General features: G+C 44.4%; 2 pseudogenes; both read right to left on the reverse strand.

Moving 5' to 3' along the window:
- Positions 1-11,482: 11,482 nt before the first annotated feature.
- On the reverse strand, positions 11,483-12,042 carry LOC132818889 (Ig kappa chain V-V region MOPC 21-like; annotated as a pseudogene).
- A 14,583-nt stretch (positions 12,043-26,625) lies between these two features.
- Positions 26,626-27,474, reverse strand: part of LOC132818892 (cytochrome c-like) — a 40,733-nt pseudogene continuing 39,884 nt past the window's right edge.

The following is a 27,474-nucleotide window of genomic DNA, read 5'->3' on the forward strand; positions in this document are numbered from 1 at the left end:
AAGGCAACACTAAATCAACACTACGCCGTCATTCCAGAAGTGGGCCCATAACCTGAATGTTCGGTTATTTCAGGTGCTCCTCCAAGTACTTTGTGGAAGTTGTGAGATTTCCCACCTCATCTCCACTCCCAGGCATTCCCGACCCCCACACTCTGGGTGAAAAAGCGCTTCCTCAAATTCCCTCTGAAGCTGCTGCCTTTCACACTGAATGTGAGCCAACTTGTTCTTGACCCTCCCTGTCAGGGGTACAGGTATTTTATATCACCCTGTCCATTCCCCTCATAACCTTGTCGCCCTCCATCAGGATCCCTCTCACTCCCCAAACATTCTCTGCTCCAAAGAAAACAACAGGAGCTTACTCATCCTCTTCACATCTGACATGTTCCATCCCTGGGAACATTCTTGTAAATCTCCTCTGCACCCCCTCCAGTGTAATCATATCCCTCCTACAATGCGGAGACTACAACTGCACACAGTGCTCCAGCTGTGGCCAAAGTACTGTTCTGTATAGCTTTAACATATCCTCCATGCTCTTTTAAGTTCCACCTAAAATGATTAAGGCAAGTACCCCCGATCGCCTTCATAACTGCCCTGTTAACATTTTACATCTTCAAAAGTGCATCACCTCACATTTACCAGGTTTGAACTCCAGCTGCCTCGGATCTGCACATTTGACCAGTCCGGTTGTATCCAGCTGTAACCAAAAACCTTCTTCACTGTCAAACATCCGACCAATCTTCACATCATCCACAAACCCAGTTATCATCCACCTTCACATTCTCTTCGGCATTGTTCCTTTATATCATGAGCAATGCGGGACCCAACACTGATGCCTGTGATATCCCACTGCACCCTGGACCCAGTCATACAAGCAGCTTTCGAGCATCACCTTCTGTCATCTGTCACGAAGCCAAGTTTGGATCCAACTTGCCAAGTTACCCTGGATCACATAGCCTTGTATCATCTTTATCAGTCTCCCAAGTACGAACTTGTCAAAGGCCTTAGTGAAATTCATATAAACCATATCAACTGCACCTCCCTCATCTACATACCTGGTCACCTTCTCGACAAAATTCCAAAAGATTTGTTTGGCATGGACTCCCTCTGACAAAGCCGCGCTGACTACCCCAAAATGGAGATTCATTCGACCTTCAGAATTTTCTCCAATTGTATCCCTATTGCTGATGAGACACCCACTGGTTTCCTTGTCCATGTCTGGCCTGATGCCATGTGACTTCATCATGCCTGGAGTCAATGTTGAGGATTTCCAGGGTCACTCCCTCCTGGCTCTATATCACTGTGCCATCACCTCTGCTGGGTCTTTCCTGCTGGTGGGAGAGTACATATACAGGGATGGCGATGGTGGTGCCTGGGACACTCTTCGGTATAATCATGTAAATATTATTGTGTCAGGCTGTTGTGTGTCAGTCTAGTCTGTGAGACAGCTCTCCTGAATTTGACAGTAGCCCGCAGATGTTAGTAAGGAGGATGTAACAGGGTCGACAGGGCTGTGTTTGATGTTGCTTCTGGTGCCAAGGTCGATGCCAGGTTGTCCATCAAGTTTCATTCTGTTTCTGAGACTTCCCAGCGATTGTTAGAATGGAAGGACTTGCTCGGCCATTACAGAGGGTGGTTAACAGTTAACCTCATTGCTGTGGGTCTGGAGTCACGAGTAGGCCAGACAAGGTAAGGATGGCAAATTTCCTTCCCGAAAGGACATCGATCTTTCGTCTCAAAATCTCTTCAACAAACACCCGATCACTCACAGATCAGAACGACTTTATCAGAGAACACTGGAGAGACTTGAATCAATGCACTTTAGGAAGGAGTCACATTGGGTGCCTGTGTAGAAGGTTTTAGATTTTATTTCAAACCTTGCTGCCCAGCTCTGGACTGAGGTCAAGGGTGAGACTTCAATGAGTCTCATTGTCCCAGGGTCAGACAAGGTCATTACTCCTCATGACCTCCTTACCCCTGGAAGCTGAGAGCACACGGAGAATAGATAGTGCCAGGACACAAAGATTCCAAACTCAAAGAAAGACTTGGATTCGTGAAGCACCTATTCTCAACTCATAATAACTCATGCCCTCACTTGTGCTTGTACACAGCAAGATCCTAGAGAGCAAATTGACATGAGCAGAGAATCAGAACACTAGGGGGAGCTGCCATGTTATTTTCTAATTGTGGCTCCTGAGAGGGCAGACATCAGATTGTTCCACCTGAAAGATGGTCCCTCCAAAAGTGCTGCATTCCCTCAGCACTGGCCCTCTGACATGGTGCGCTCCCTCAGTACTGACCCTCTGATAGTGCAGCACTCCATCAGTACTGACACACTGATAGTACAGCACTCCATCAGTACTGATCTACTGATAGTGCAGAATTCCCTCAATACTGACTTTCTGATAGTGCAGCATTCCCTCAGTACTGATCCTCTGTCAGTGCGGCACTCCTGCGGTACTGTACCTCTGAGAGTTGGCACTCTCTCAGTACTGAACCTCTGATAGTGCAGCACTCCTTCAGTATTGACCCTCTGATAATACAGCATTCCCTGACTCCTGACGTCTCTCAGTGCAGAACTCCCACAGTACTGACCCTCTGACAGGGCGGCACTATCTCAGTATTGAACCACTGATAGTGAAGCACACCATCATTGCTGACCTACTGATAGTACAGCATTCCCTCATTACTGACGTTCGGATAGTGCAGCACTCCCTCAGTACTGATCCTCTGATAGTGCGGCACTCTCTCAGTACTGACCCTCTGATAGTGCAGCACTCCTTCAGTACTGACCCTTTGATAGTGCAGCACTCCATCAGTACTGACCACACGATAGTTCAGCATTCCCTCAATACTGACGTTCTGATAATGCAGCATTCCCTCAGTACTGATGCTCTGACAGTGCGGCACTCCCGCAGTACTGACCCTCTGAGAGTGTTGCACTCTCTCAGTACTGAACCTCTGATCGTGCAGCACTCCTTCAGTACTGACCCTCTGATAATGCGGCATTCCCTCAATACTGACGTCTGACAGTGCAACACTCCCTCAGTCATGATCCTCTGACAGTATGACACTTCCTCAGTACTGACGCTCTGACAGTGCAGCACTTCCTCAGTAATGACTCTCTGACAGTGCAGCACTCCTTCAGTACTGACCCCCCGACAGTTTGGTACTCCCTCAGCACTTACCCCCGACAGTGCAGCACTCCCTCAGTAGTGCACTGCACTCTCACCCTGGATGACGTGCTCATATCTCTGGAGTGGGACATGAAGACACAACATTGTGAATCTGAGGGGAGAGTGCTCCACTCTGTGGCCTGGCTGACAGCTCCCCGTCCAATAGTCTGCCATGCTGCTCCTTCCATGCTCGAGAATACCTGGGGTGGCTGGAACTCTCCCCCAGCCCGATATAGTGCCTTCAGGAGAGCAGTTCATGGAGGTGGGGCATGCATTTCATCCACAGACAAGAAAGATCTGCATTTCTATTGAACATTCCACACCTCAGGCCTTACCAAGACATTTACAGTGGATTGCGAACCCTGCTGCGGCAGTTTGTTATGAAAACTTTGTAAGTGATAACCAGGGAGTGGAGAGCATATGCAGCCTGTTCCATGTGGGAATTTTCGGATGATTCCTGGCTCTTGGTATATAATGAGAGCAGGATTTGTGGTTAGTGACAGCAGTTGGAGCTCTGGGTTTGGGAGCTTGAGCAGCAGCTGGTGTCAGTGTGGAGCGTCCATGAGAGTACTATAGTGTAAATCAGGGTGACTGTGCCTGGATGGGACTGCAAGGAGTGTGGGGAATAAGACTGGAGAGTTACAGACACAGATTGTCAAGTGGAAATCTGATATTGTGGCTCCAACACAAACTGGGCGCAAAGAAGGACAGGAGGGAGTGTTAAATATTCCAAGATACAAGGTGTTCACGAAAGTAATGGGATTCGTTCAGGAGATCAGAGCAGAACTGGAGGGAGATGACATCTCAGAGGGGTCAAGGACAGAATCTATTTTGCTCAAGATAAGAATCATGAAAGGTGCAATCAGATTATTCAGTGCAGTCGAGAGGTCACCAACTAGTGGGAAGGATGGAGAGGGACAAATTTGCAGGGAACTTAGAGAGAGGTGCAAACAAGATAGGGTTAATTGGGGGGGGACATTAATTATTTGAATATAGATGGGGATAAGGGCAGTGAGGGGCCAGCGTTGTGAATCTGTATTCAGGTGAATTTTCTCCAGCCGTGTGTTCCCTATCCAATGAGAAAGGAGGCTCTGCTCGACCTGGATTTTGGGAGCAAGGAAGCCCACGTAGATCAAGTGTCAGTGAGAGGACGTTTAGGGAAGAGTGATCATTGTATCAGATGGTTTAGGGAGACAGTAGAAAAGGGCAAAGGAGAATCCAGAGTAATGTCATGATCATGGATCATATCCCATGGGTCACCTCCAAATGTTTCACCCTTAGAAATTTTCAAATTTTAATGTAAAACAAGAGATGAGTGAGTTATAGATCAAATATTTTGCCACCGTATTTACAGTTGAGAATGACGGAAGCTAAAGAAAATCAGGAAATAAATGGTGACGTCTTGAAAAGAGCACATATTACAGAAGAAAAGGAGTTGCAGTCTGTTCTTAAATCCCAAGAAGGTAGATAAAGCCCAAGACTTAATTAAGTCTAACCCAGAATGCTCATGAAGTCACATGGTGTGCAGGGTGTTCTAACTAGGTGGATAAAGAACCGGTTGAGTAACAGGAGACAAGAATAGTAGCTGAAGGGAGTTTCTTGAAATGGAGAAAGATGACCAGTGGTGTTCCACAGGAATCAATGCTAGGACCATTGTTGTTTGTGATATACATAAATGATCTGGAAGATGGCATTGGTAGTCTGATCAGTAAGTCTGTAGATGATCTGAAGAGCAGCAGAAAGTATAGGGGACTGTCAAAGAATACCAGAGAATATAGACAGAATGGAGCGTTGGGTAGAGACGTGGCAGATGGAGTTCAATCAAGGCCAATGTGAGGTGATGCATTTTTGGAGGTCTAATTCTAGAGCAAATTATATTGTAAATGGAAAGGCCTTAGGAAACGTTTATGAGCAGAGAGATTTGGGAGTTCAGGTCCATTGTACCCTGAAAGTTGCTGCACAGTTAGACAGCGTGGTCAATAAGTCATATGGTCTGCTTGCCTTCATTGGACGGGGTATTGATTATAAGAGCTGGCAGGCCATATTAACATTGTACAAGACTTTGGTTCGGCTGCATTTAGAATATTCTGCACAGTTCTGGTCGCCACTTTACCGAAAGAATGTGGTCGCTTTGGAAAGGGTACAGAGATGGTTTACAAGGATGTTACCTTGCATGGAAGGTGCTAGCTATAAAGAGATGTTGTATAGGTTAGGACTTTTTCATTACAAAAAAAGGAGATCGAGGAGGGACTTGATTGACATCTACAAACTCATGAAGGGTAAAGTCAGGGTGAAAAGAGAGAAACTTTTTTCCCAGGGTGAGGGATTCAATAACAAAAGGTCACACATTCAAGGTGAGAGGAGAAATATTTAATGGGGATACATGTTGAAAGTACTTTACACCGAGGGTGGTAGGTGCCTGGAACGTGTTGCTAGCAAAGGTACTAGAGGCAGTCACAGTAGATTCATTTAAGGTTCGTCAGAACTGATGCATGAGTAGGTGGGGGGATGGATCAGCACTGGCTTGGAGAGCCAAAAGGTCTGTTCCTGGGCTGTAAATTTTCTTTGTTCTTTAAAGAAAGTTCAGGAAGTGACGGGGAGGCCCCTTGCAGAGATATTTGTGTCATTTACAGTCACAGGGGAGGCTTGAAGACTGGATGATTTTGTGCCATTATTTAAGAAAGGCTGCAAGGTGAATCCAGGGAATCATAGAGCGGTGAGTCTGACATTAGTGGTGGATACGTTTGTGGAGGAAATTTTAAGAGACAGTATCTACAAATGCATTTGAAAAGGTGAGGATTGATTGGGGTAATCAGCATGGTTTTGTGTGTAAGAAATCGTGTCACACAAAAGTGATTGAAGAGGTGACCAAGAAAATAGTTGAAGGCAGAGTGATCGATATTTGTCTACATGGACTTTAGCAAGGGTTTCAACAAGGTCCTGTATGGTCGACTGGAATAATAGGGTTAGATCCCATGGAGTACAGGGAAATCTAGTCAGCTGGAAACAAAATTGGCTTGATAGTAGACGACAGAGGGTGATGGTAGAAAATTGTTGTTCAGACGAGAAAGCTGTGTTCCACACTGTATCCACTCGTATCTATCATTTATACAAACAGTTTGGGTGAGAATTGAGGAGGTATGGTTAGTAACTTTGCAGATGACAACAAAGTTGGTGACATGTGGGCAATGACAAAGGTTGTCTGAGAGTACAATGAGATATTGATCACTTGGGCCACTGGGCCGAGGAATGGCAAACGGAGCTTAATTCAGATAAAGGTGTGGTATTGCATTTTGATAACATAAACTGGGCCAGGACTTACACAGTTAATGATCGGACCCTGGGGAGAGTTGTCAAAACGAGAGACTCAGGAGTGCAGGTGCATAGTTCCTTGAAAGGGGCATCATCGAATGACAGGGTGAATCATGGACTATCAACAGTTAGCGATTTTTGAGAAGATCTGTGGCCCAGGTTGAGGTTCTGGATGTAGATTTGCTCGCTGAGCTGGAAGGTTCATTTTCGGTTTTGTCGCCCCCATACTAGGTAACATCATCAGTGAGCCTTAGGGTGAAACTTGATTTGGAGCCTCACTGAAGATATTACCAAGTATGGTGATGAAATGTCATCCAGATAAACCTACATCCAGAACTATCAACAGTGTATAAACAGGCCATTCAGCCAAACAAGCCCATACTAACTCTCCAAAAAGCATCCCACTTATCCCTGTAATCCTGCATTTTCCATGGCTAATGCAACTCACCTACACATCCCTGGAATCTATGAAGATTTTAGCATTGCCAATCCACCTAACTTGCATATTATTGGACAGTGGGAGGAAAGCCGAGCACCCAGACAAAACCCACGCAGACACGAGGGGAATGAACAAACTCGATGTCGGCTGTTGCCAGAGGCTGGAAATGAGTCTAGGTTCTTGGAAGTGTGAGCAGCAGAGCTAACCACTAAGCCTCCGTGTTACCGTGGTGAACAAGATGGCTGACACACTTGCCTTCATCAGTCAGAATGCTGACTGCAGAAGACAGGATGTCATTTACAGTCGTACAAGATATTGTTAAAAGCACAATTAGAGCACTGTGTGCAATTCTGGTCACCCTGCTAGAGGAATGATGTTATAAAACTGGAAAAGTTGCAAAAAGAATTTACAATGATGTTACTGAGATGGAAAGGTTTGAGTTATAAGGAGAAGGTGGATGGGCTGGGACGTTTTCCCTGGAGCAGGAGGCTGGAGGATGTCCATTTAGAGGTTTTATAAAATCATGAGGGCCAGAGTGTGACGATGCTGCTCCTTTAATAAGGTTAGGTTGTCCTTGGCTTTTTCTCAGAGTCGTAAACACAAAAACTCCAAAATGTCTGAGTTTATCTACTTGAAGAAGCTTTAAAGTTTCCAAACAAAGATTTGTACAATGCAAGGGGAGTGGCCAGCATCATTAAACATCAAACATGATTATAAGATCAAATGAACCTACATACCCTTCATTTGACTATCATCCATGTATTGATCTAAGAGTTGCTTAAATGTCCCAAATGTATCTGACTCTACCATTATGCACTCCACACACCCACAAATCTCTGTGTAAAGAACCTAACTCTGACATCTGTTTCAGAAGGGTGGTAAGGACAAGCCATGGAGCTATAGACCAGTGAGCCTGATGTCGGTGGTGGACAAGTTGTTGGAGGGATTCCTGAAGGATAGGATGTGCATGTACTTGGAAAGGCAAGGACTGATTAGGGATACTCAACATGGCTTTGTGTGTGGAAATCATGGCTCACAAACTTGATTGAGTCTTTTGAAAAAGTAACAAAAAGGATTGATGAGGCCAGGGCAGTAGATGTTATCTATATGGACTTCAGTCAGGTATTCAACAAGATTCCCCATGGGAGACTGTGCAGCAAGGTTAGTTCTCACGGAATACAGGCAGAACTAGACATTTGCATACAGAACTGGCTCAAAGGTGGAAGACAGAGGGTGGTGGTTGACGTTTTATTTTCAGTCTGGAGGCCTGTGACCAGTGGAGTGCCGTAAGGATCGGTGCTGGGTCCACTACTTTTCATCATTCATATAAATGATTTGGATGTGAGCATAAGAAGTACCGTTAGTAAGTTTGCAGATGACACCAAAATTGGAAGTATAATGGACAGCAAAGAAGGTTACCTCAGATTACAACAGGCTCTTGATCAGATGGGCCAATGGGCTGACAAGTGGCAGATGGTGATTAATTTAGATAAGTGCGATGTGCTGCATTTTGGGAAAGCACATCTTAGCAGGACTTATACTTATTGGTAAGGTCCTGGGGAGTGTTCCTGAACAGAGACCTTGGAGTGCAAGTTCATAGCTCCTTGAAGGTGGAGTCACAGATGGATAAGATAGTGAAGAAAGCATTTGGTATCCTTTCCTTCATTGGTCAGAGTGTTGAGTACAGGAGTTGGGAGGTCATGTTGCTGCTGTACAGGACATTGGTTAGGTCATTTGTGGAATATTGTGTACAATTCTGAAGTCCTTCCTATCGGAAAGATGTTGTGAAACGTGAAAGGGTTCAGAAAAGATTTACAAGGATATTTCCAGAGTTGGAGGATTTGAGTTGTAGAGAAGGTTGAATAGGCTGTTTTTCCTGGAGCATAGGAGGCTGAGGAACAATCTTATAGAAGTTTATAGAATCATGAGGGGCCTGGATAAGATAAATAGACAGAGTCTCTTTCCTGGGGTGGGGGAGTCCAGAATTAGGGGGCATAGGTTTAGCGTGAGAGGAGTAAGATGTAAAGAGACCTAAGGGGGAGCGTTTTCACGCAGAGGGTGATAAGTGTATGGAATGAGCTGCCAAAGGAAGTGGTGGAGGCTGGTACAATTGTAAAATTTAAGAGGCATTTGGATGAGTAAATGAGTAGGAAGGGGTTGGAGGGATATCGGCTAGGTGTTGGCAGGTGGGACTAGATTGGGTTGGGATATCTAGTCAGCATGGATGAGTTGGACCAAAGGGTCTGTTTCCATGCTGTACATCTCTATGACTCCATCTCCCTAAACCTTCCTCCAACCATCTTAAAATTTGGTCCCCTCAAGGAAGCCATTTCTGTCCTGGGAAAAGGTCTCTGGTTATCCATTCTATCTACGCCTCTCATCATCTTTTTGCATCTCTATCAAGTCACCTCTCATCCTTCTTTGCTCCAGTGAGGAAAGCCCTAGCTCCCTCAGCCTTTATCCTACAGTCCAGCCTGCATCCTGGTAAATATCCTCTGCATCCTCTGTGAAGTTTCCACACCCTTCAGATAATGAGGTGACCAGAACCGAACGCAATATTTAGGGTGTGGTCTAACCAGCGATTTACTTTGGGGCCTTTCAACTCAATTCTCCAGCTCATGAAAACCAACACACCATACTCCTTCTTACCAACCCTATCAACATGGGTGGCAACTTGCAGAAATCTATGGACATGGACCGCAAGATCCTTCTGTTCATCCAAACTGCCTTTAACCCTGTAATCTGCATTCAAATTTGACCTAACAAAATGAATTGCTTCATACTTTTCCAGGTTGAACTCCATCTGCCACTTCTCAGTCCAGCTCTACTTACTGTCAATATCCCATTGCAAACGACAACAGCCCACCCACACTATCCACCACTCTACCAACCTTCAGTCATCAGCAAACTTACAAATCCACACTTCCACTTCCTCTTTCAAGTCGTTTCTAAAAATCACAGAGAGCACAAATCCCAGAACAGATCCCTGCAGAACAGATCCCTGCAGAACACCACCAATCACTGAGCTCCGGGCTGAATACCTTCCATCTGCTATCACCCTGTTGATGGGCATTAAGTGGGATAGTCGAATGGGTCTCAGATAGGTTATGTTATTCTATATTCTGTTCTCTTTTATATGTTTCAGTTGGTACACTGTAAATAAATTCTGTTTTGTTTAAAGCCAAGGGGTTTTGACCATCTGCATCATTCCTGGAATATCCACTGTTCACCTGCTCAGAACAACTAGAAAAATGACAATCTGGACTAACTTCTCGAAATGTTTTGAGGGGGTCTGGCCTGGTCCATGACAATAGATAACGTAATTATCCAAGGTCTTTTTCCACAGTAGGGGATCACAAAACTGGATGGCATAGTTTAAGGTGAGAGGGAAAAGATTTAAAAGGGACATGAGAGCAACTTTTTCACCCACACAGCTGAATTATACGGAATGAGCTGCCAGAGGAAGTGGTGGAGGTGAAAACATTACAACATTTAAAAAACATTTGCGCAGATACATGAACAGGAAAGGTATAGAGCGATATGGGTCAAATGGTGGCAAATGGGTCTCAGCAATATAGATCAGGTGAATACTTCAGGAATGATATTAATACTTTGCAGAGAGGGCAAAAAACAATCCCAAGGAAGTTTCCGCAAAAAGGAACGTCGACGAGAAAAGATAGATTGGAGATCTTGGAACAATGTTACTTGGGAAAGGGAAGGCAGAGAGGACATTTGTTCGAGGACTTGAAATGAGTAGTGATGTTGACAGAGTAAATAGGGAGAAAATGTCCCTAATCAGGAAAGGATTGAGAACGACAAGACAACAAATTGAAAGTAATTCGTAAAAGAAGCAAAAGTGAGGTAATGACAATCGTTTTCAGCCAGTGAGTGGTTAAGGTGTGGAATGCACTGCCTGAGAGTGTGGTGGAGGCAGCTTCAATTGGAACATTCCAAAGGGAATGAGACTTAGTTGAAAATGAACAATGTACAGTCTGACATGGAGAAGGCAGGAGAATGACACTCAGTGAATTGCTCATTCAGAGAGGCCGTACAGACAGGATGGTCAGAATGGCCTCCTTGTGCACTGTAACAATTCTGTGATTATGTGATTGAGCAAAATTTAAGCTGGGGGAGGTGCGAGCTCGGTTTCTCACAGTGCTGCTACTGCTGCTGCTGCTGCTGAGGTCAGTGAGATCAGAGACTGGGACAGGGATCCAGAGCTCACATTTAACTCTGCCCATGTCCGTCACAGAGAGACTAGTAGGAGGTTACTCGCTGATTTCACTCCATGCTGCAGGAATGGGACCACAGGGTGCAAATGGACAGAGATCCTTCACAAGGGGAGTAAAACTTACTGACTTATATCTTGCTGCTTAAAGGCGCAATGAAACTGAAGAAATACAGCTGGACACCCTGTTAGACACAGTGCTCCTCGTTCAACCATTTTATTCACTGCAGCTCCCCAATAACACCTTCAACAATTCAGCATTTGTGTTTTAGAAAGTGTGTTTCAGTATTGACAGGGTGAATAATGGAGGATTGAGGTTTACTTACTCAGTCAGAGCTTGGTTCTTTTACCAAACGTAAAAGGGTTGCTGTAACCTTGCGTACAGTAATAGTCAGCGACATCCTCATTCTGAACGTTGCTGATTGTCAGGGTGAAACTGGCCCTGATCCACTGCCGGTGAATCGATCGGAGACTCCTGTGAATCGAGTTGCTGCATTGTAGATCAGGAGTGAGGGTTTCTGACCTTCTCGCCGCTGGTACCAGGAAAGCTCATTGCTAACAGATTGACTGGCCGTACAGGTGATGGTTGCACTCTGGCCCAGCCTCACTGACAGCACCGGGGGAGACTGGCTCATGGTGATGTCCCCACTGATACCTGAGGGGTAAGAGAGAAACACAATGAGGCCAGAACTGTCCCAGAAAGAGCCGGTCAAATGAGAGATTGTTGGAGACACCGAGCATTCCTCTGCTTTCCGCATTTTCCCTTCAATCACAAGTCAGTGGAATTGGAGTGAAATGGAGAGCAGCTAAAGATTCAAGGTGGAAGGAGAGAGATTTGTACCTGTGACGCAGGATGCCAGGGGCCAGATCAGCTGGATGTGTGAAATCATGGTGTGCGCCCCTGTCCCTGTGCCTGTTTCCTGATAAACTCTCTGTTCACTGGGCTCTGCTTTATAAAGCTGCAACCTGTGAGAGTCTGACTGGGTGTTCCTCAGTGTGTAAATGGCATCAGGCAGAGAGAGCCACTTCAGCCCCTCACACTTCCTCGTTCCTCTCTCTCTGACTCAATCACCTGTCCTTCTCTCCCTCCTCTCTTCCTTGTACCCTCTTTTCCCTTTCTCAGCTTTCATTCTCTCTCTTTCCATTTTCTCTCTCCTTGCCAGGAAGAAGAGGCTACTGATTGTCGAGTGTTTTTCTGACTGGATGCCTTATCTCCACGATTGAGCCATAAACATCAGAATTAGGGGTCTTTGCTGATTTTCCTTCATGTGAATTATTTCAATTTGATTGTAGGAAGGTTGGCCTGGAAGTTTGCAAATGATTGAAAATTTGAAGGTATGGATAGCCTTAGATTATAGAAGGATAGAGACGAACTGGTCAGATGGGCTGATTAATGTCAAATTGAATTTAATCCAGATAACTGTGATGTTCTGCACTTGGGCAGGACACACAATGTAGATGTATGCATGATGGACAGTGGGACCCTGGGGAGCACCCAGGATCAGAGGGGCCTTTTGTGCATGTGCACTGGTCCTTTAAGGTTTCAGGATAGTTGGATACAATGGTTAAGAAGGCAGATGGGAACATTTCAAAATTTCAAAGGCATCTGGACAACGATATGATTGAGAACGTTTTAACGAGAAATGGGCTAAATGCTGTCATAATAGACTAGATTTATTTAGGATATCTGATCGGCATGGACGGGTCTGTTTCCTTTCTGTACATCTTTGTGACTTTATGATTTTCCTTTTGTTATAGTTGAGGTGAGGATTTTAAGGACAGGAAGATTTTTTTGGATCTATATGAAATGTTGGTTCGGCCACAGCTACAGTATTGGTATGCGGTTCTGGAATATGCGTTATCAGTGGGATATGGTAGCTGTGGAGAGGTTGCATAGGGGATTTACCAGGATGTTATCTGGAGAGTTTCTGTTGTGAAGAGAGATTGGACAGACTGGAGTTGTTTCCCTTAGACCAGAGGAGATTGGTGGTGTACATGACTGAGATGTATAAAATCATGAGGTGTATGCATCTTTCCCCTTGATGAAGGGATCAATGACAACGGGGATAGATGTCAGGTCATGGGCACGAGGTTTAGAGGAGATGGGAGGAAAACCATTTTCACCCAGAGGGTGGTGGTAATCGGGGACTCTCTGCCTGTAAGGGTGAGAGGAACAGAAACCCTCACAACATTGAAGTAGTATTCAGATAAGCACTTGGGCTGCCAAGGTATACTAGAAGATGGGTCAAGGACTGGAAAATTAGATTAGTGAGGTGGTTGTTTTTGACTGGTACAAACATGATGGGTGGAAGGACCTCTTTTTATCTCTGACTCTGTGACACCGTCACTCACTCAGTCTGCTGTCATGTCTCTTTTCCTCTCTCTCTCTCTCTCTCTCTCTTTCTGTCTCTGTCTCTCCCCCGTTTCTCTGTCTACCTCTCTCCATTCCACATCCCTCCACCCCCAAGATCTCACTCTCTCTATCTTTCTCCCTCCCCATGTTTTGTCATTCGGGTAATATGCTTTTCTTGTCGAAATAACTTCAGATACCAGCATCGTGTTACCAAGTCACGCTTTATTTACATATTCACAGTAGAAGGATTCTGACCAGCCAGTTCAGATCTAGGCCCGAGAGTGAGGCGACTCTTGTTTATATTTGTCAGCCATGACGCTCTTCTTTGGTCCAGTTCACAGCCCAAACCAAGGAACTCATACTCAATGAGGTGGATCAGGAAAACCTTGTTGCAATCGCTATATTTATCCTTCCTTCAAATTGGTCAATTTCACATTTTTCCCGCATTATTGTCCATTTGTTACATCTTTGTATAGCCTCCTTCAGACCGTGTCACAACTTACTTTCCAAACAACCTTTTTCTTATTGACAATTTTCTTTCTCATACTTCATCCAAGTCATTGACAGAGACTGGAAAAAGAATTACACCCAGCACTGATCCCTATGGCAATCTCACTTGGTATATTCTGACCAACACAAAAAGACCCATTTGTGCGTATTCTCTGTCACGCTTTCTCTCTCTTTACTCCAGATTCTTTGTCAATCTCTCCCACAGCAACCCTCACACACTTTCTGTCTCTCTCTCCATCTCGATATCTCTGTCTCCATTCCTGACTCTTTCACTCTCTCTCTTTTTCACCTCATTCTCTCTCACTCTTTATGTCTCTCTTCATCTTGACCTCTCTCTACTTCTTACTCATCCCATCTCTCTTTCTCTTATTCTTCCTCACTCCCCATCTTTCTCGCTATCTCTAGCAGGCTCTGTCTCACCACCCCTCTGTATCTATCAGCCTTTCTCTCTCATTCTGTCCCTCATTCTTGTAACTCTTGATGCTTGTCCCTCTGCCTGCTCGCCTCTCTCTCTCCCACTCTCTCTGTCATTCTCTAACTGATCTCTATACCCCGTCTTACTGCTTGACATTGGAACACCGAGTCCTGGGGCAGCAGTTAAATGCCTCCTTTCCCTCTGTCTCACTGATAGTTTCCTGCTTACTATTTCCCCCTGTCTCCCTCCGTCTTTCCATCCCTCCTTCTCTCCCGTTTTTTCTGTCTCCATTTCCACCTGCTTCCCAGGTGGATATAGTTTAAGGCACAGAAAACCATACTCATCTCTTCGTCACCAATGGATGTGTGTCTTTCACCAATAAACATTTACCTCCTTCCCATTGGACCCTGCAATAGAGACCAGTTATCATCGACCTCCTTCCTAATGGACTGTCCTGTATTTGAGCTTCAAACCCAACAATCTCTCTACCTCCACAACAATGTCTATCTCTGCACGACAGCAGCCCCTTGACCACAGAAACCCTTATTCCTGTTCCTTCCGCCTGCTAACTCCATGATTTCAATGTCCTCACCCAGCTTCCTCCACCCATTCTCACTTGCTTCACTGCTGACATTTTCACTTTCTCTCCCAATGCAATTCTCCTGCTCTCTCTCCATCTCAATGTCTCTACTTCAGACTCCCTCACTCCGTATCTCTCACATTTCTGACCCACTCTGTGTCACTCTACCCCGACTCTTCAGAGTCCTTCTCTCTCTCTATGAGCCTCTCTCCCTTGGCTCTCCCTCATTCCTGTATCTCTATATACTTGGACCTCTGCCCATTCACATCTCTCTCCCATCCAGCCTCCAGGTCCCTTCATTGTCTTACACCACTGAGACGATGGACTGTTTGTATATTAGTAATGTGTTCAATGCTTATGGGAAGCAGGTGTGGTCAGAATTGTTCATAATTCAGATACGTGGATGATTAGGTACCTTCTGGGGAAGGTGGGACCTGGACATGAAGGATGGTTTGCACTTAAACTGGAGAGGCAACAATGTCCTGGATGGGAGATTTGCTCGAACACTTTGCGAGGGTTTAAACCAGCTATCGAAGGTAGTTATTGAATGCGCAGAAATAGAATGCAGAGTGTCTGTAAAGAAGGATACACAGTTGATGAGTTAATACAGGTCTGTTTGAATGCAAGGAATAAGAGTGATATACTTAGAGCATGGATCAGTACTTGGAAGTACGATGCTATGGCTATAACAGAGACATGGATTTCACAGGGGCAGGAATGATTGCTGGTTGTTCTGGGGTTCAGATTTTTTTAGAAAGAACACGGAGGGGTGCAAAAGAGGTGGGGGGTAGCATTGTTAATTAGAGAGTGCACCACAGCTGCAGCAAAGCAGGTTATTGGGGAGGGCTTGGGTTGAGCAATCACTTTGTTTGTTGTTTTTGATAGACGCCCAAATGCGAGCAGAGAGATGGAAGAACAGATTGGACAGCAGATCTTTGAAAGCTGCAGATGTAACTGAGTTGTTGTTATGGGTGACTTCAACCTCCCCAATATTGATTGGGACCTCCTTAGTGCAGATTGTCTGGATGGAGCCGATGTTGTCACGTGTATCGAAGTAGAATTCCTGATGCAATATGCAGATAGGATGATTAGGAGGGAGGCCATATTAGATTTGGTGCTAGGAATTAGTCAGTTCAGGTGTCACATCTTTTGGTGGGAGAACATTTCAGTGATAGTGACCACAACTGCCTCACCTTTACCATAACCATGGGGAGGGATAGGAACAGACCACATGGGAAGATATTAACGGCGGGGTGGGGGGGAAGGGGGGATTTATATTGCTATTAAACAAGAGCTGTAGAGTATTAATTAGGAACAATTGTTCTAGGGGACCACCATAACAGAATTGTGGATGCCGTTTGGGAGCACTTGTTGCGAGTGTTGGATAACTTTGTCCCACTGACACAAGAATGGCAAGGTGAAGGACCCTTAGATGACAAGAGGTGAAGCTTCTTGTCAAGAGGATGAAGGAAGCTTACTTAAGTTTGAGGAAGCAAGAATGGGAACTGAAAAATAAGAAAGGGAAGATCACCTTATTGGGATTGTATTATAGACCCCCTAATTGTCAGAGAGAAATTGAGAAACAAACTTGTAAGGAGATCTCAGCTATGTGTAAGAATAATAAGGTAGTTATGGTCAGGGATTTTAACTTTCCAAACATCGACTGCGACTGCCATAGTGTTAAATGTTTAGATGGAGAGGAATTTCTTAAGTGCATACTGGACAAGTTTCTGATTCAGTATGTGCATGTACCTACCAGAGAAGGTGCAAAACTTGACCTACTCTTGGGTAATCAGGCAGGGCAGGTAACTGAGGTGTCAGTGGGGGAGCACTTTGGGGCCAGCGACCATAATTCTATTTGTTTTAAAGTCATGATGGAAAAGGATAGACCAGATCTAAAAGTTAAAGTTCTAAATTGGAGAAAGGCCAATTTTGACGGTATTAGGCAAGATCATTCGAAAGCTGATTGGAGGCAGATGTTCACAGGTAAAGGGACGGCTGGAAAATGGGAAGCCTTCAGAAATGAGATAACAAGAATCCAGAGAAAGTACATTCCTGACAGGTGAACGGGACGGATGGTAGGTATAGGGAATGCTGGATGACTAAAGAAATTGAGGGTCTGATTAAGAAAAAGAAGGAGGCATATGTCAGCAATAGACAGGATAGATCAAGTGAATCCTTAGAAGAGTATAAAGGAAGTAGGAGTATACTTAAGAGGGAAATCAGGAGGGCAAAAAGGAGACATGAGATAGCTTTGGCAAATAGAATTAAGGAGAATCCAAGGGGTTTTAACTTATATATTAAGGACAAAAGGGTAACTAGGGAGAGAATAGGGCCCCTCAAAGATCAGCAAGGCAGCCTTTGTGTGGAGCCACAGAAAATGGGGGAGATAATAAATGAATATTTTGCATCAGTATTTATTGTGGAAAAGGATATGGAGGATATAGACTATAGGGAAATATATGGTGACATCTTGCACAATGTCCAAATTACAGAAGAGTAAGTGCTGGATGTCTTGAAACGGTTAAAGGTGGATAAATCCCCAGGACCTGATCAGTTGTACCCGAGAACTCAGTGTGAAGCTAGATAAGTGATTGCTGGGCCTCTTGCTAAGATATTTGTATCATCTATAGTCACAGGTCAGCTGCTGGAAGACTGGAGGTTGGCAAACGTGATGCCACTGATAAAGAAGGGTGGTAAGGGAAAGCCAGGGAACTATAGACTGGTGAGACTGATCTCAGTGGTGGGTAAGTTGTTGGAGGGAATCCTGAGGGACAGGATGTACATGTATTTGGAAAGACAAGGACTGATTAGGGATAGTCAACATGGCTTTGTGCGTGGGAAATCATGTCTCACAAACTTGACTGAGTTTTTTGAAGAAGTAACAAAGAAGATTGATTAAGGCAGAGCAGTAGATGTGATCTATATGTACTTCAGTAAGGGATTCGACAACGTCCCCCATGGGAGACTGAGTAGCAAGATTAGATCTCATGGAATAAATGGAGAACTAGCCATTTGGATATAGAACTGACTCAAAGGTAGAAGACAGAGGGTGGTGGTGGAGGGTTGTTTTTCAGACTGGACGCCTGTGACCAGTGGTGTGCCACAAGGATCGGTGCTGGGTCCTGTATTATTTGGCATTTACATGAACGATTTGGATGCGAACATAAGAGGTACAGTTAGTAAGTTTGCAGATGACACCAAAATTGGAGGTGTAGTGGACAGCGAAGAGGGTTACCTCAGATTACAACAGGATCTGGACCAGATGGGTCAATGGGCTGAGAAGTGGAAGATGGAGTTTAATTCAGATAAATGCGAGGTGCTGCATTTTGGGAACTTATACACTTAATGGTAAGGTCCTAGCGAGTGTTGCTGAACAAAGCGACCTTGGAGTGCAGGGTCATGACTCCTTGAAAGTGGAGTTGCAGGTAGGTAGGATAGTGAAGAAGGCGTTTGGTATGCTTTCCTTTACTGGTCAGACTATTGAGTAAAGGTGTTGGGACGTCATTAGCGGCATTGGTTAGGCATTTGTTGGAATATTGCATGCAATTCTTGTCTCCTTCCTATCGGAAAGATGAAACTTGAAAGGGTTCAGAAAAGATTTACAAGGATGTTGCCAGGGTTGGAGGATTTGAGCTATAGGGAGAGGCTGAAAGGCTGGGGCTGTTTTCCCTGGAGTGTCGGAGGCTGAGGGATGACCATATAGAGGTTTACAAAATTATGAGGGGCATGGATAGGATATATAGACAAAGTCTTTTCCCTTGGATCAGAGAGTCCAGAACTAGAGGGCATAGATTTAGGTTGAGAGGGGAAAGATATAAAAGAGACCTAAGGGGCAACTTTTTCATGCAGAGGGTGGTATGTGTATGGAATGAGCTGCCAGAGGATGTGGTGGAGGCTGGTAAAATTGCAACAGAAAAGAGGCATTTGGATGGATATATGAATAGGAAGGGTTTGGAGGGATATGGTCCAGGTGCTTGCAGGTGGGACTAGATTGGGTTGGGATATCAGGTCGGCGTGGACAGGTTGGACCGAAGGGTCTGTTTCCATGCTATACATCTCTATGACTCTATGACTCTATCTGGCACTGGTTTAGAGGATTACAGAATGACTAGGAATGAACTCAGAAATGGAGGATGGAGCATGATAAAACCTTGGCGGGAAGGATTAGGGAAAACCCAAAGGCATTCTACATTTACATGATGAATATAAAAATGACCAAAGAGAGGGTAGGGCTGATGAGGGGTAAAGGAGGGCACTCATGCCTGGAATTGGAAGAGGTAGGGGAGGCCCGAGTGAGTTTTCTTTTCCTTCAGTGTTCACGAGAGACAGGCTTTGTTTTAATAGTGAGAAAGCTGTGGGGAAGGTTAATAGGCTTGAACAGATTGATATTAAGAAATTGGATGTGCTGAAATTTCTGGGAAGCATCAAGATAGATAAATCTCTAGGACCAGACCAGATGTATCTAAGGTTACTACAGATAGCGAGGAATGAGATTGCTGCACCTCTGGCGGTGTTGTTCCTCTGTTCAAGAAGTGGAATAGGGAAACCCCTGGGAATTAGAAACCAGTCAATCTTTTGTCTGTGGTAAGAAAGGTACTGGTAAGGATTCTGAGAGATAGGATTTATGACTGGTTGGAAAAACATAGTTTGACTAAAGATAGTCAACATGGCTTTGTGAGGTACAGGTCATGGCTTACAAGCCTTGTTGATTTCTTTGAGCTATGACGAATCATTTTGATGAAGGTTGAGCAGTGGATGTGGTGTACATGGATTTCAGTAAGGCCTTTAATAAGGTTCTCCACAGTAGACTCATTCATAAAGTTAGGAGTTATGGGATACAGGGAAATTTGGTTCTTTGGACACAGAATTGGCTGGCCAAAAGCAGACAGAGAGTGGCAGTGGATTGAATGCATTCCACCTGGAGGTCGGTGACCAGTGGTGTTCCACAGGGATCTCTTCTTGGGTCTCTGCTCTTTTTAGTTTTTATAAATGATTTGGATGAAGAAGGGGAAGAGTGGGCTAGTAAGTTTGATGATGACGCAAAGGCCAGTGGTGTTGTAGACAGTATTGCGGGCTGTTTCAGGCGACAACAAGACATTGACAGGATGTCGAGCTGGGCTGAGAAGTGGCAGATGGAGTTCAACCTGAATAAATGTGAAGTGATTCTTTTTGGAATTTTGAATTTGAATGCTGAAGACAGGATATTTGGCAGTGTGGAATAGTGGAATCTTGGGGTTCACGTAGATAGATCCCTCAAAGTTGCCACCCAAGTTGATAGGGTTATTAAGAAGCCATTTGGTGTTTTGGCTTTAATTAACAAGGGAATTGAGTTTAAGTGCTGCGAGGTTTTGCTGCAGCTCTGTAAAACCCGGATTGGACGACACTTCGAATATTGTATCCCGTTTTGGTTGCTTAATTATAACAAGGATGTTGATGCTTTAGAGACAATGCAGAGGACGTTAATCAGAATTCTGTCTGGATTGGAGAGCTTGTTTTATGAAGAGAGGTTAAGTGAGCTGGGATTTTTCACACTGTAGAGAAAAAGGAAGAAAGGTGACTTCATAGAGGTGTGTAATTTAATCAGAGGCATAGATAGAATAGATAGCCAGAGATTTTTCCCCAGGGCAGAAATGGCTATCATGAGGGAACATAATTTACGGTGACTGGAGGAAGGTTTAGGGGAGATGTCAGAGGTAGGTTCTTTATTCGGAGAGTGGAATGTATGTGGAATACACTTACAGTGGTGGTCGTAGAGTCAGAGACATTAGGGACATTTAAGTGAATGCTGGAGAAGCACAAGAATGGTAGTAAATTGAAGGGTGTGTAGGTTAGGTTGACCTTAGATTAAGATAAATGCTCAGCACAGTACCATGGGCTGAAGGGCCTGTACTGGACTGCACTGTTCTAAGTTCCATGTTTTATGTTCGATGATCTAAAATGTCAATGGCTTCTACAGGCTCTAGCCTCACACACACACAGTGGGGAAATGGGTGAGGTAGGAATGTACTGTCGCATTCCATGGACTGTGCCCCAACCTAAAGTATCCCTCAGGAGGGGACAGGGAATGTTCAGGGTCCTGAGCTCCATTTCCCAGCCCAGGCAGCTTATCTCCCAATGAATGAATGAGATGCCACTTTGGAGCCCAGTCTCATTCAGTGGCCCCATTCAGTGCAGTCTCATTCTGTGGCCCCAGGTCGATACGAAGGAATTAGTGATCAAGCTAAAAAGGAAAGATTAGTTGATTAGGGGGAGAGAGTGGGTCAATGGGACTAATTGGATCAGTCACAGGCACGATGAGCTGAATAGCCTCCTCCTGTGCTGTCAGGTTCCAGGGAGTGCAGACCGTTCACAGTTTTCTCTCGTCTCAGTAACAAACGTCCAGCTGCCCCGAGCTCCTTCTTTCACTTCCTCTCTTGGTGAAGTTTCATCCTTGCGATCTGACAGTCTTTGCAGTTATTTTTTTACACTGGGGCTTTCTGCTGTGGTCAGAATCTCTAATAATAAGTGTCCAATCAGTGACAATCACAGCAACTAAGAGCAGTCAGGACTGAGGAGCCAGGATCATTGTGAAACACATTAGGAAGATCAAAGACATCTTCTTCAGCTCCTAGTCCAAACTCCATCCCTCTCCCTGAGCACAGTCTGCTGCTCAACCAGACTCTTTCCAAGCTTGGCCTCATCTTTGAGGCTACTCTGAGCCCCACATCCTTCACATCACAAAGGTCAGCCACTGAAAATCTCAGCCATGTCATGGGAACTCCAAACATGACCATTCTGGTCTTGTCACAGAATCATAGAGGTTTAGAACGTGGAAACAGGCCCTTTGGCAAAACCTGTCCATGTCACCCAATTTTCACAATTAATCTAGTCCCATTTGCTCGCATTTGGTCCATATCCCTCCGTACTTATTCCATCCATGTAACTGGCCCACATCACTGCCATCGCTCTAGCAAAACTTCAGCACATCCAAACTCTACTGACAGTATCTAAACTTGCACCAAGTCCTATTTCTCCATCCCCTTTCTGACCTGCAATGGTTTCTAGTCCGACAAAATCTCAATTTTCAAATTCTCATGCTTGTTCTCAAACCCCTCCTTATCCTTCACCCTCTCTGCCTCTGCGACCTCATCCGAGCTGCCTCACTCAGTGTGGTCAGCATTTTTGGATAATGACTTTCCATTCATTCATCCAAATTATTGAGAAAAATCATGAAATGCTGAGGTCCCAGCACAGAACCCCAAGGACACCACCATTCACATCTTGCTCATTGGAGGACACACATTATTCTTCCAATCTGTCTCCCAACTCCAAACTACTTTCTGACCCAAGACAAATGATGTTCTCAAATCCCACATGTTTCCACATTGATGAACGGCATCTCAAACATGGAAGCATAGAAAGTAGGAGCAAAAGTAGGCCATTCAGCCATTCAAGCCTGCTCTACCATTCTATCTGACTATGGCTGATCATCCAAATCAGACCATGATTCTTGTTTTCTCCCCATACTCTTTGATCCCTTTATTCCTAAGAACTATATCAAGCTCCTTTTTGAAAACAGTCAATATTTTGTGTCCAACCACTTTCTGTGACAGAAAATGTCACAGGCTTTCTATTCTCTGGACAAACAAATGTCTCCTCACCTCGGTCCTAAATGGCCTTTTCTATTTCCTTGAACTCTAATCCCTGTTTCTGGACTCCCCAGTCATCAGGAACACCCTTCCTGAGTTTATCCTGTCTTGTTCTTTTAGGATTGTATAGGTTTCAATGAAATCTCATCAATCTTTGACATTCCAATGAATATAATACTTACCAATCCAGTTTCTCCTCAGATCCAAGTGCTGTCTTCCCTGGAATCAGCCTGGTAAACCTTCGCTGCCCTCCCTCCACAGCCAGAACATCCTTCCTCAGATAAGGAAATTGAAACTGCACACAACAGAATCATAAAATTACACATTAGAGAAGAGGCCCTTCAGCCCATAAAATCTGTACCAGCCAAACTACACTAAACCTATTGCAGCCTCACTTTCCAACACAAGACCCACAGCCCAGAAAACTATGACATTTCAAGTGTTCATCCAAGTACATTCTAAAGGCTGTGAGGTTACCCATTTCAAAAAGCCAACCCAGGCAGTGTGTTCCAGAGCCCCACAACCCTCTGAGTGAAACTTTGCTTCATAAATCCCCTCTGAATCTCCTGCCTTTCATGTTGAATGTGTGCCAACTTGTTATTGACTGTTCAACTAAGAGAAAAACTGTTTTCTATTCATGTTGTCTATTCCCCTCGTTATCTTTTATCTCTCTGTCATGTCTCCCCTCAACCTTCTCTGCTCCAAAGCAGGAGATTATCCAGCCTCTCCTCATCGCTGAGATGCTCCATCCGAGGCAACTTCCTGGTCAATCTCCTGTGCACTCCCTCCAGTACATTCACATCCTTCTTATAGTGTGGTAACCACAACTGCACACAGCACTCCAGCTGTGACCAAAGCAAAAGTCTGTATAGCTCCAACATATCCACAATGTTCTATGCCTGAAATGATAAAAGCAAGTGCCCTGTACACCTTCATAACTGTTCTATTGACATGTTATATCTTCTAAAGTTCGTCACCTCACATTTATCAGAGTTAAATTCCATCCGCCTCTGATCTTCCCACCTGACCAATCCAATTATAACATACTGCCATCTAAAACCTTCTTCTTCGCTGTCAACCGTCCAGCAATCTTCTTGTCATCTGCAAACTCTGTAATCAACAATCTCATCAACATTTTTTCCAAATATCAAAAAAGGGACTCAACACTGATCCCTGTGGTATCCCACTGCACGCTGTACTGGGGTCACACAGACAACCGTCTGCCTCCACCCTCTTATCTCCTTTCACTGAGCCAATTTTGGATTAACTACTCCTGGTGTGATCTCACTCAAGCGCTGTACAATTGCAACAGCACATCCTTGCTCATGTACTCAAACCCTGTCACTATAAAAACTAACATACTATTTACCTTCTTCACTGCCTGCTGCTCCTACAGACTTACTGTCAGTGAGTGATGTACAAGGACGCCCAGATCTTATTGCACCTCTCCATTCCTGAGGAAGGGCATATGCCCGAACTGTCAACCCTCCTGCTCCTGATCCGTTGTGCATTTCCAGTGCCACACTTTTTGACTCTTATACCACTTATATGTGACCTTATTGAGGGCCCAACTGGAGCACTGGTTCCAGTTTCAGTCTCCTTACGTTTAGAAGGATGGATTCACCTTGGAGGGAGCACAACAAAGATTTACGAGACTGATTCCAGGAATCAGGGGATTCTCCGATGAGGAGAGTTGGAGTTGATTGGGGCATTATTTCCTGGAGTTTAGTGTAGCAGGCTGGAGGGTGTGAATGGCCTCATGCTGTTTCTATTCCTTCTGTTCTGATGATGGTGTTGGTGTGTGTTGATGAGAAATGGGGTTCCTCTGTTGAAACTGCTCCTGATTTAATGATGGAGCTAGAAGCCAGGAGAAGCTGCAGAAGCTTCCGTTTCTAACCAGAAACTGCCCGCTCTGCCTCTTCGACACAATGTGCCCAGAACCAACACCCAGTGCAGTCTCCAGCCAGTGTCCCATTCATCCAGTACAGTCTCCAGCTCGAGAACCATTCATCCAGTGCAGTCTCCAGCCAGAGAAACATTCATCCAGTGCCGTCTCCAGCCGGTGTCCCATTCATCCAGTTCAGTGTCCAGCCAGTGCACCAATTCAACTCAGATACACATGTCCTTTAACACCACTACACTCAGAACTCTATCTCTCTCTCTCTTTTTCTCGGTGTGTTGCTCTCTGAGTTACATCCTACCCTCCAGTTGAACTGCTGGGTGTCCGATTTGAGCCAATTCCAGTGAATCCCATGAAGAATAATGACAGGTTATTCGGACTGGACATTTGATGATGTAAATGTGAACCATTGCAGAAAATACATTACAGAAGAAGGGCTCATGCCCGAAACGTTGATTCTCCTGCTCCTTGGATGCTGCCTGACCTGCTGCGCTTTTCCAGCAAAACATTTTCAGCTCTGATCTCCAGAATCTGCAGTCCTCATTTTCTCCTAGATGAGAAAGTGCAGTAGCAAAGCCCGTACCGGAGCATTATGTCAATCAACACAGAACCAATGAAAGCTTCAGTAAAAACGATTATTAATGTGATTTTCAAGGATGTGTCATTATTCTAGTTACAAACGTCTTTCCCAACGAAGGTCCATCCTGTTGAATATTAGATACAGCTGGGATATGCAGAAATGTTGGACAGATGGAGTGTAATGTGGGGTAGTGTGACATTCTTCATTTTCACAATAATTATTCAAATGTAACTGGAGCATTCTTAAACTGAAATGGCATCACTCCCCATTGGTTTAATCCTGAAGGTGTGTTCATGTTGTCAGCGGTACTTGTCAATGTCCCTTTAATAAATCAATTTTACACAAGACTGATACACTATCAATCTTTCAATACAATCTTCTTATCTGAGAATAGGGAATGGATCAATCTTTGTTACTGCATTCAGTTTCCTATAGTCTACACAGAATCTAATTGACCTGTCTAGTTTAGGGACCAATACCACAGGAAAACTCCAATTACTCTGAAAGTTTAATCAATTGATTCTCTATCATGTACTGAAGTTCCTTTGTTACGTTGACCTATTTCTCTGGGTTTAAGCAAAATGATTTTTTTATTGGGACTGAATTATCTGCATCCACATCATGTCCAATTAATGTAATACAGCCAAATGTACTTTTAAAACCATGTATTGGAGAAGTATCAGTCCATGCAGGCCATCGAGTCAACACTGTCATTCGATCACGGTTGATTTTTTTCTCACCCCCATTCTCTTCTGTTCTCTGCATTACCCTCCATCTCCTTACCAAGTAAGAACTTATCTATCTCATTCTTAAATGCTCTTTATGACTCGGCCTCCATGGACCTCTGTGGCAGTGAGTTTCCCAGGTTCACCACTCACTTTCTGAAAAAAGTTTGGCTTTTCTCAGCTCTGAAGGGTCATCCCTTCAGTCTGCGGCTGTGGAAAGTATTCTCCACGAATCTCATTGATTAATACTTTAGTTCCGATTGAGTTCTCTAAAGGGAAAATCAATTCTTTCTCCAGTAAAAGTGATTGCATTGTCCCGTATCTCACAGGTAGATTCTGGGTTTAGCTGACGAAAAAGGAGCCACCATTCCTTTTGATAAAAATCCTGTCCATCTCACAACTACTTAACAAACTCCTTTACTTCCTGACAGAATTCACCTCCGGTCTTTTTGTTATAATAACAGCTACAACCTGCTCCGTGGGATTATCTATCTGTGTTCCATTCTCTGACCCATTTTTACTAACTCGTGTAAGTCCCGTGGGTCTACCTCACAACTTCCAACATTCCAAACTCACGTGGCCCACCTTATTCCCAGAGCAACATTTAAGCTTCTGATCATCACTTCCACCCTCAGCAACTTCCTTCTTAATCTGAGAAGGAGTTCTCGGGATGTTCCCTCCTGTCCATTCTCTCCCCTGGCAGCCTGCCTTCCTCACACTCTGCCACATTTTAGTTTTCTCCCATTTCTGGGGCTGACAGAGAAAGGTTTCTGGATCAGTTATCGTTGTAGCTGCTTGTCGTGCCGTTGGTCTTTGGTCTTCGACAAGAATTTTGATTCTGGAAGGAAAGAAAGTCATAAATTCTTCTCAAAGAATAATTTCTCTGAGAGTATTGTAAGTACTCTCAGCCTTTATCGCTCTTATCCACTTGTCAGCATTATTTTGTTGAACTCTTCCAAACTCAGTAGCAGTTTGTCCAGATTGTTTCCATAAGTTCTGTAACCTCTGTCTGTATGTTTCTGGGACCGACTCATGTGTGTTTAGAATAGCCCTTTTCCCCTCCCCATGATCTTGCGAATGTTCCTCAGACAAGGGTGGAGAAATCTCTTGTGCTTTGCCAGTTCATTTACTTTGCATGGGCAAGCTCCAGTCTGCTTTTGGCCACCTCACTTGTTTTGCTATCTTCTTAAACAACATGGGGAATGCTTCCACGTCCTTCTCTTCAAATTTTGTCACAGGCTTCACTGTCTTCAACGTAGAGCCAGAGTTATGGAGTGATCCAGCACAGAAACAGACCTTTCGGCTCACCATGTCTGTGCTGACCAATAAACACCAAACTGCACTAGTCCCATGAACATGCACTTGGTCCATAGCCAACTATGCCCTGGCATTTTAAGTGCTTGTCCGGCTGCTTCTTAAATGTTGTGACAGTACCTGCCTTCACTACCCTCTCAGATTGCCAGTACCATATTTGTATCATCTAGGTGAAAACATATTTGCTCAAATCCCTTCCAAACCACTTAATCTTCACCTTAATCTTATGCCTTCTGGTTTTAGATATGTCTTCCACAGGGTAAAGAATCACGTAATCTACTTTGTAAATTTCATAAATTTTGTAAATTGCCTTT

This window comes from Hemiscyllium ocellatum, chromosome 9 (genome assembly GCF_020745735.1).
Source record: "Hemiscyllium ocellatum isolate sHemOce1 chromosome 9, sHemOce1.pat.X.cur, whole genome shotgun sequence".
In the NCBI taxonomy this organism is placed as follows: domain Eukaryota; kingdom Metazoa; phylum Chordata; class Chondrichthyes; order Orectolobiformes; family Hemiscylliidae; genus Hemiscyllium; species Hemiscyllium ocellatum.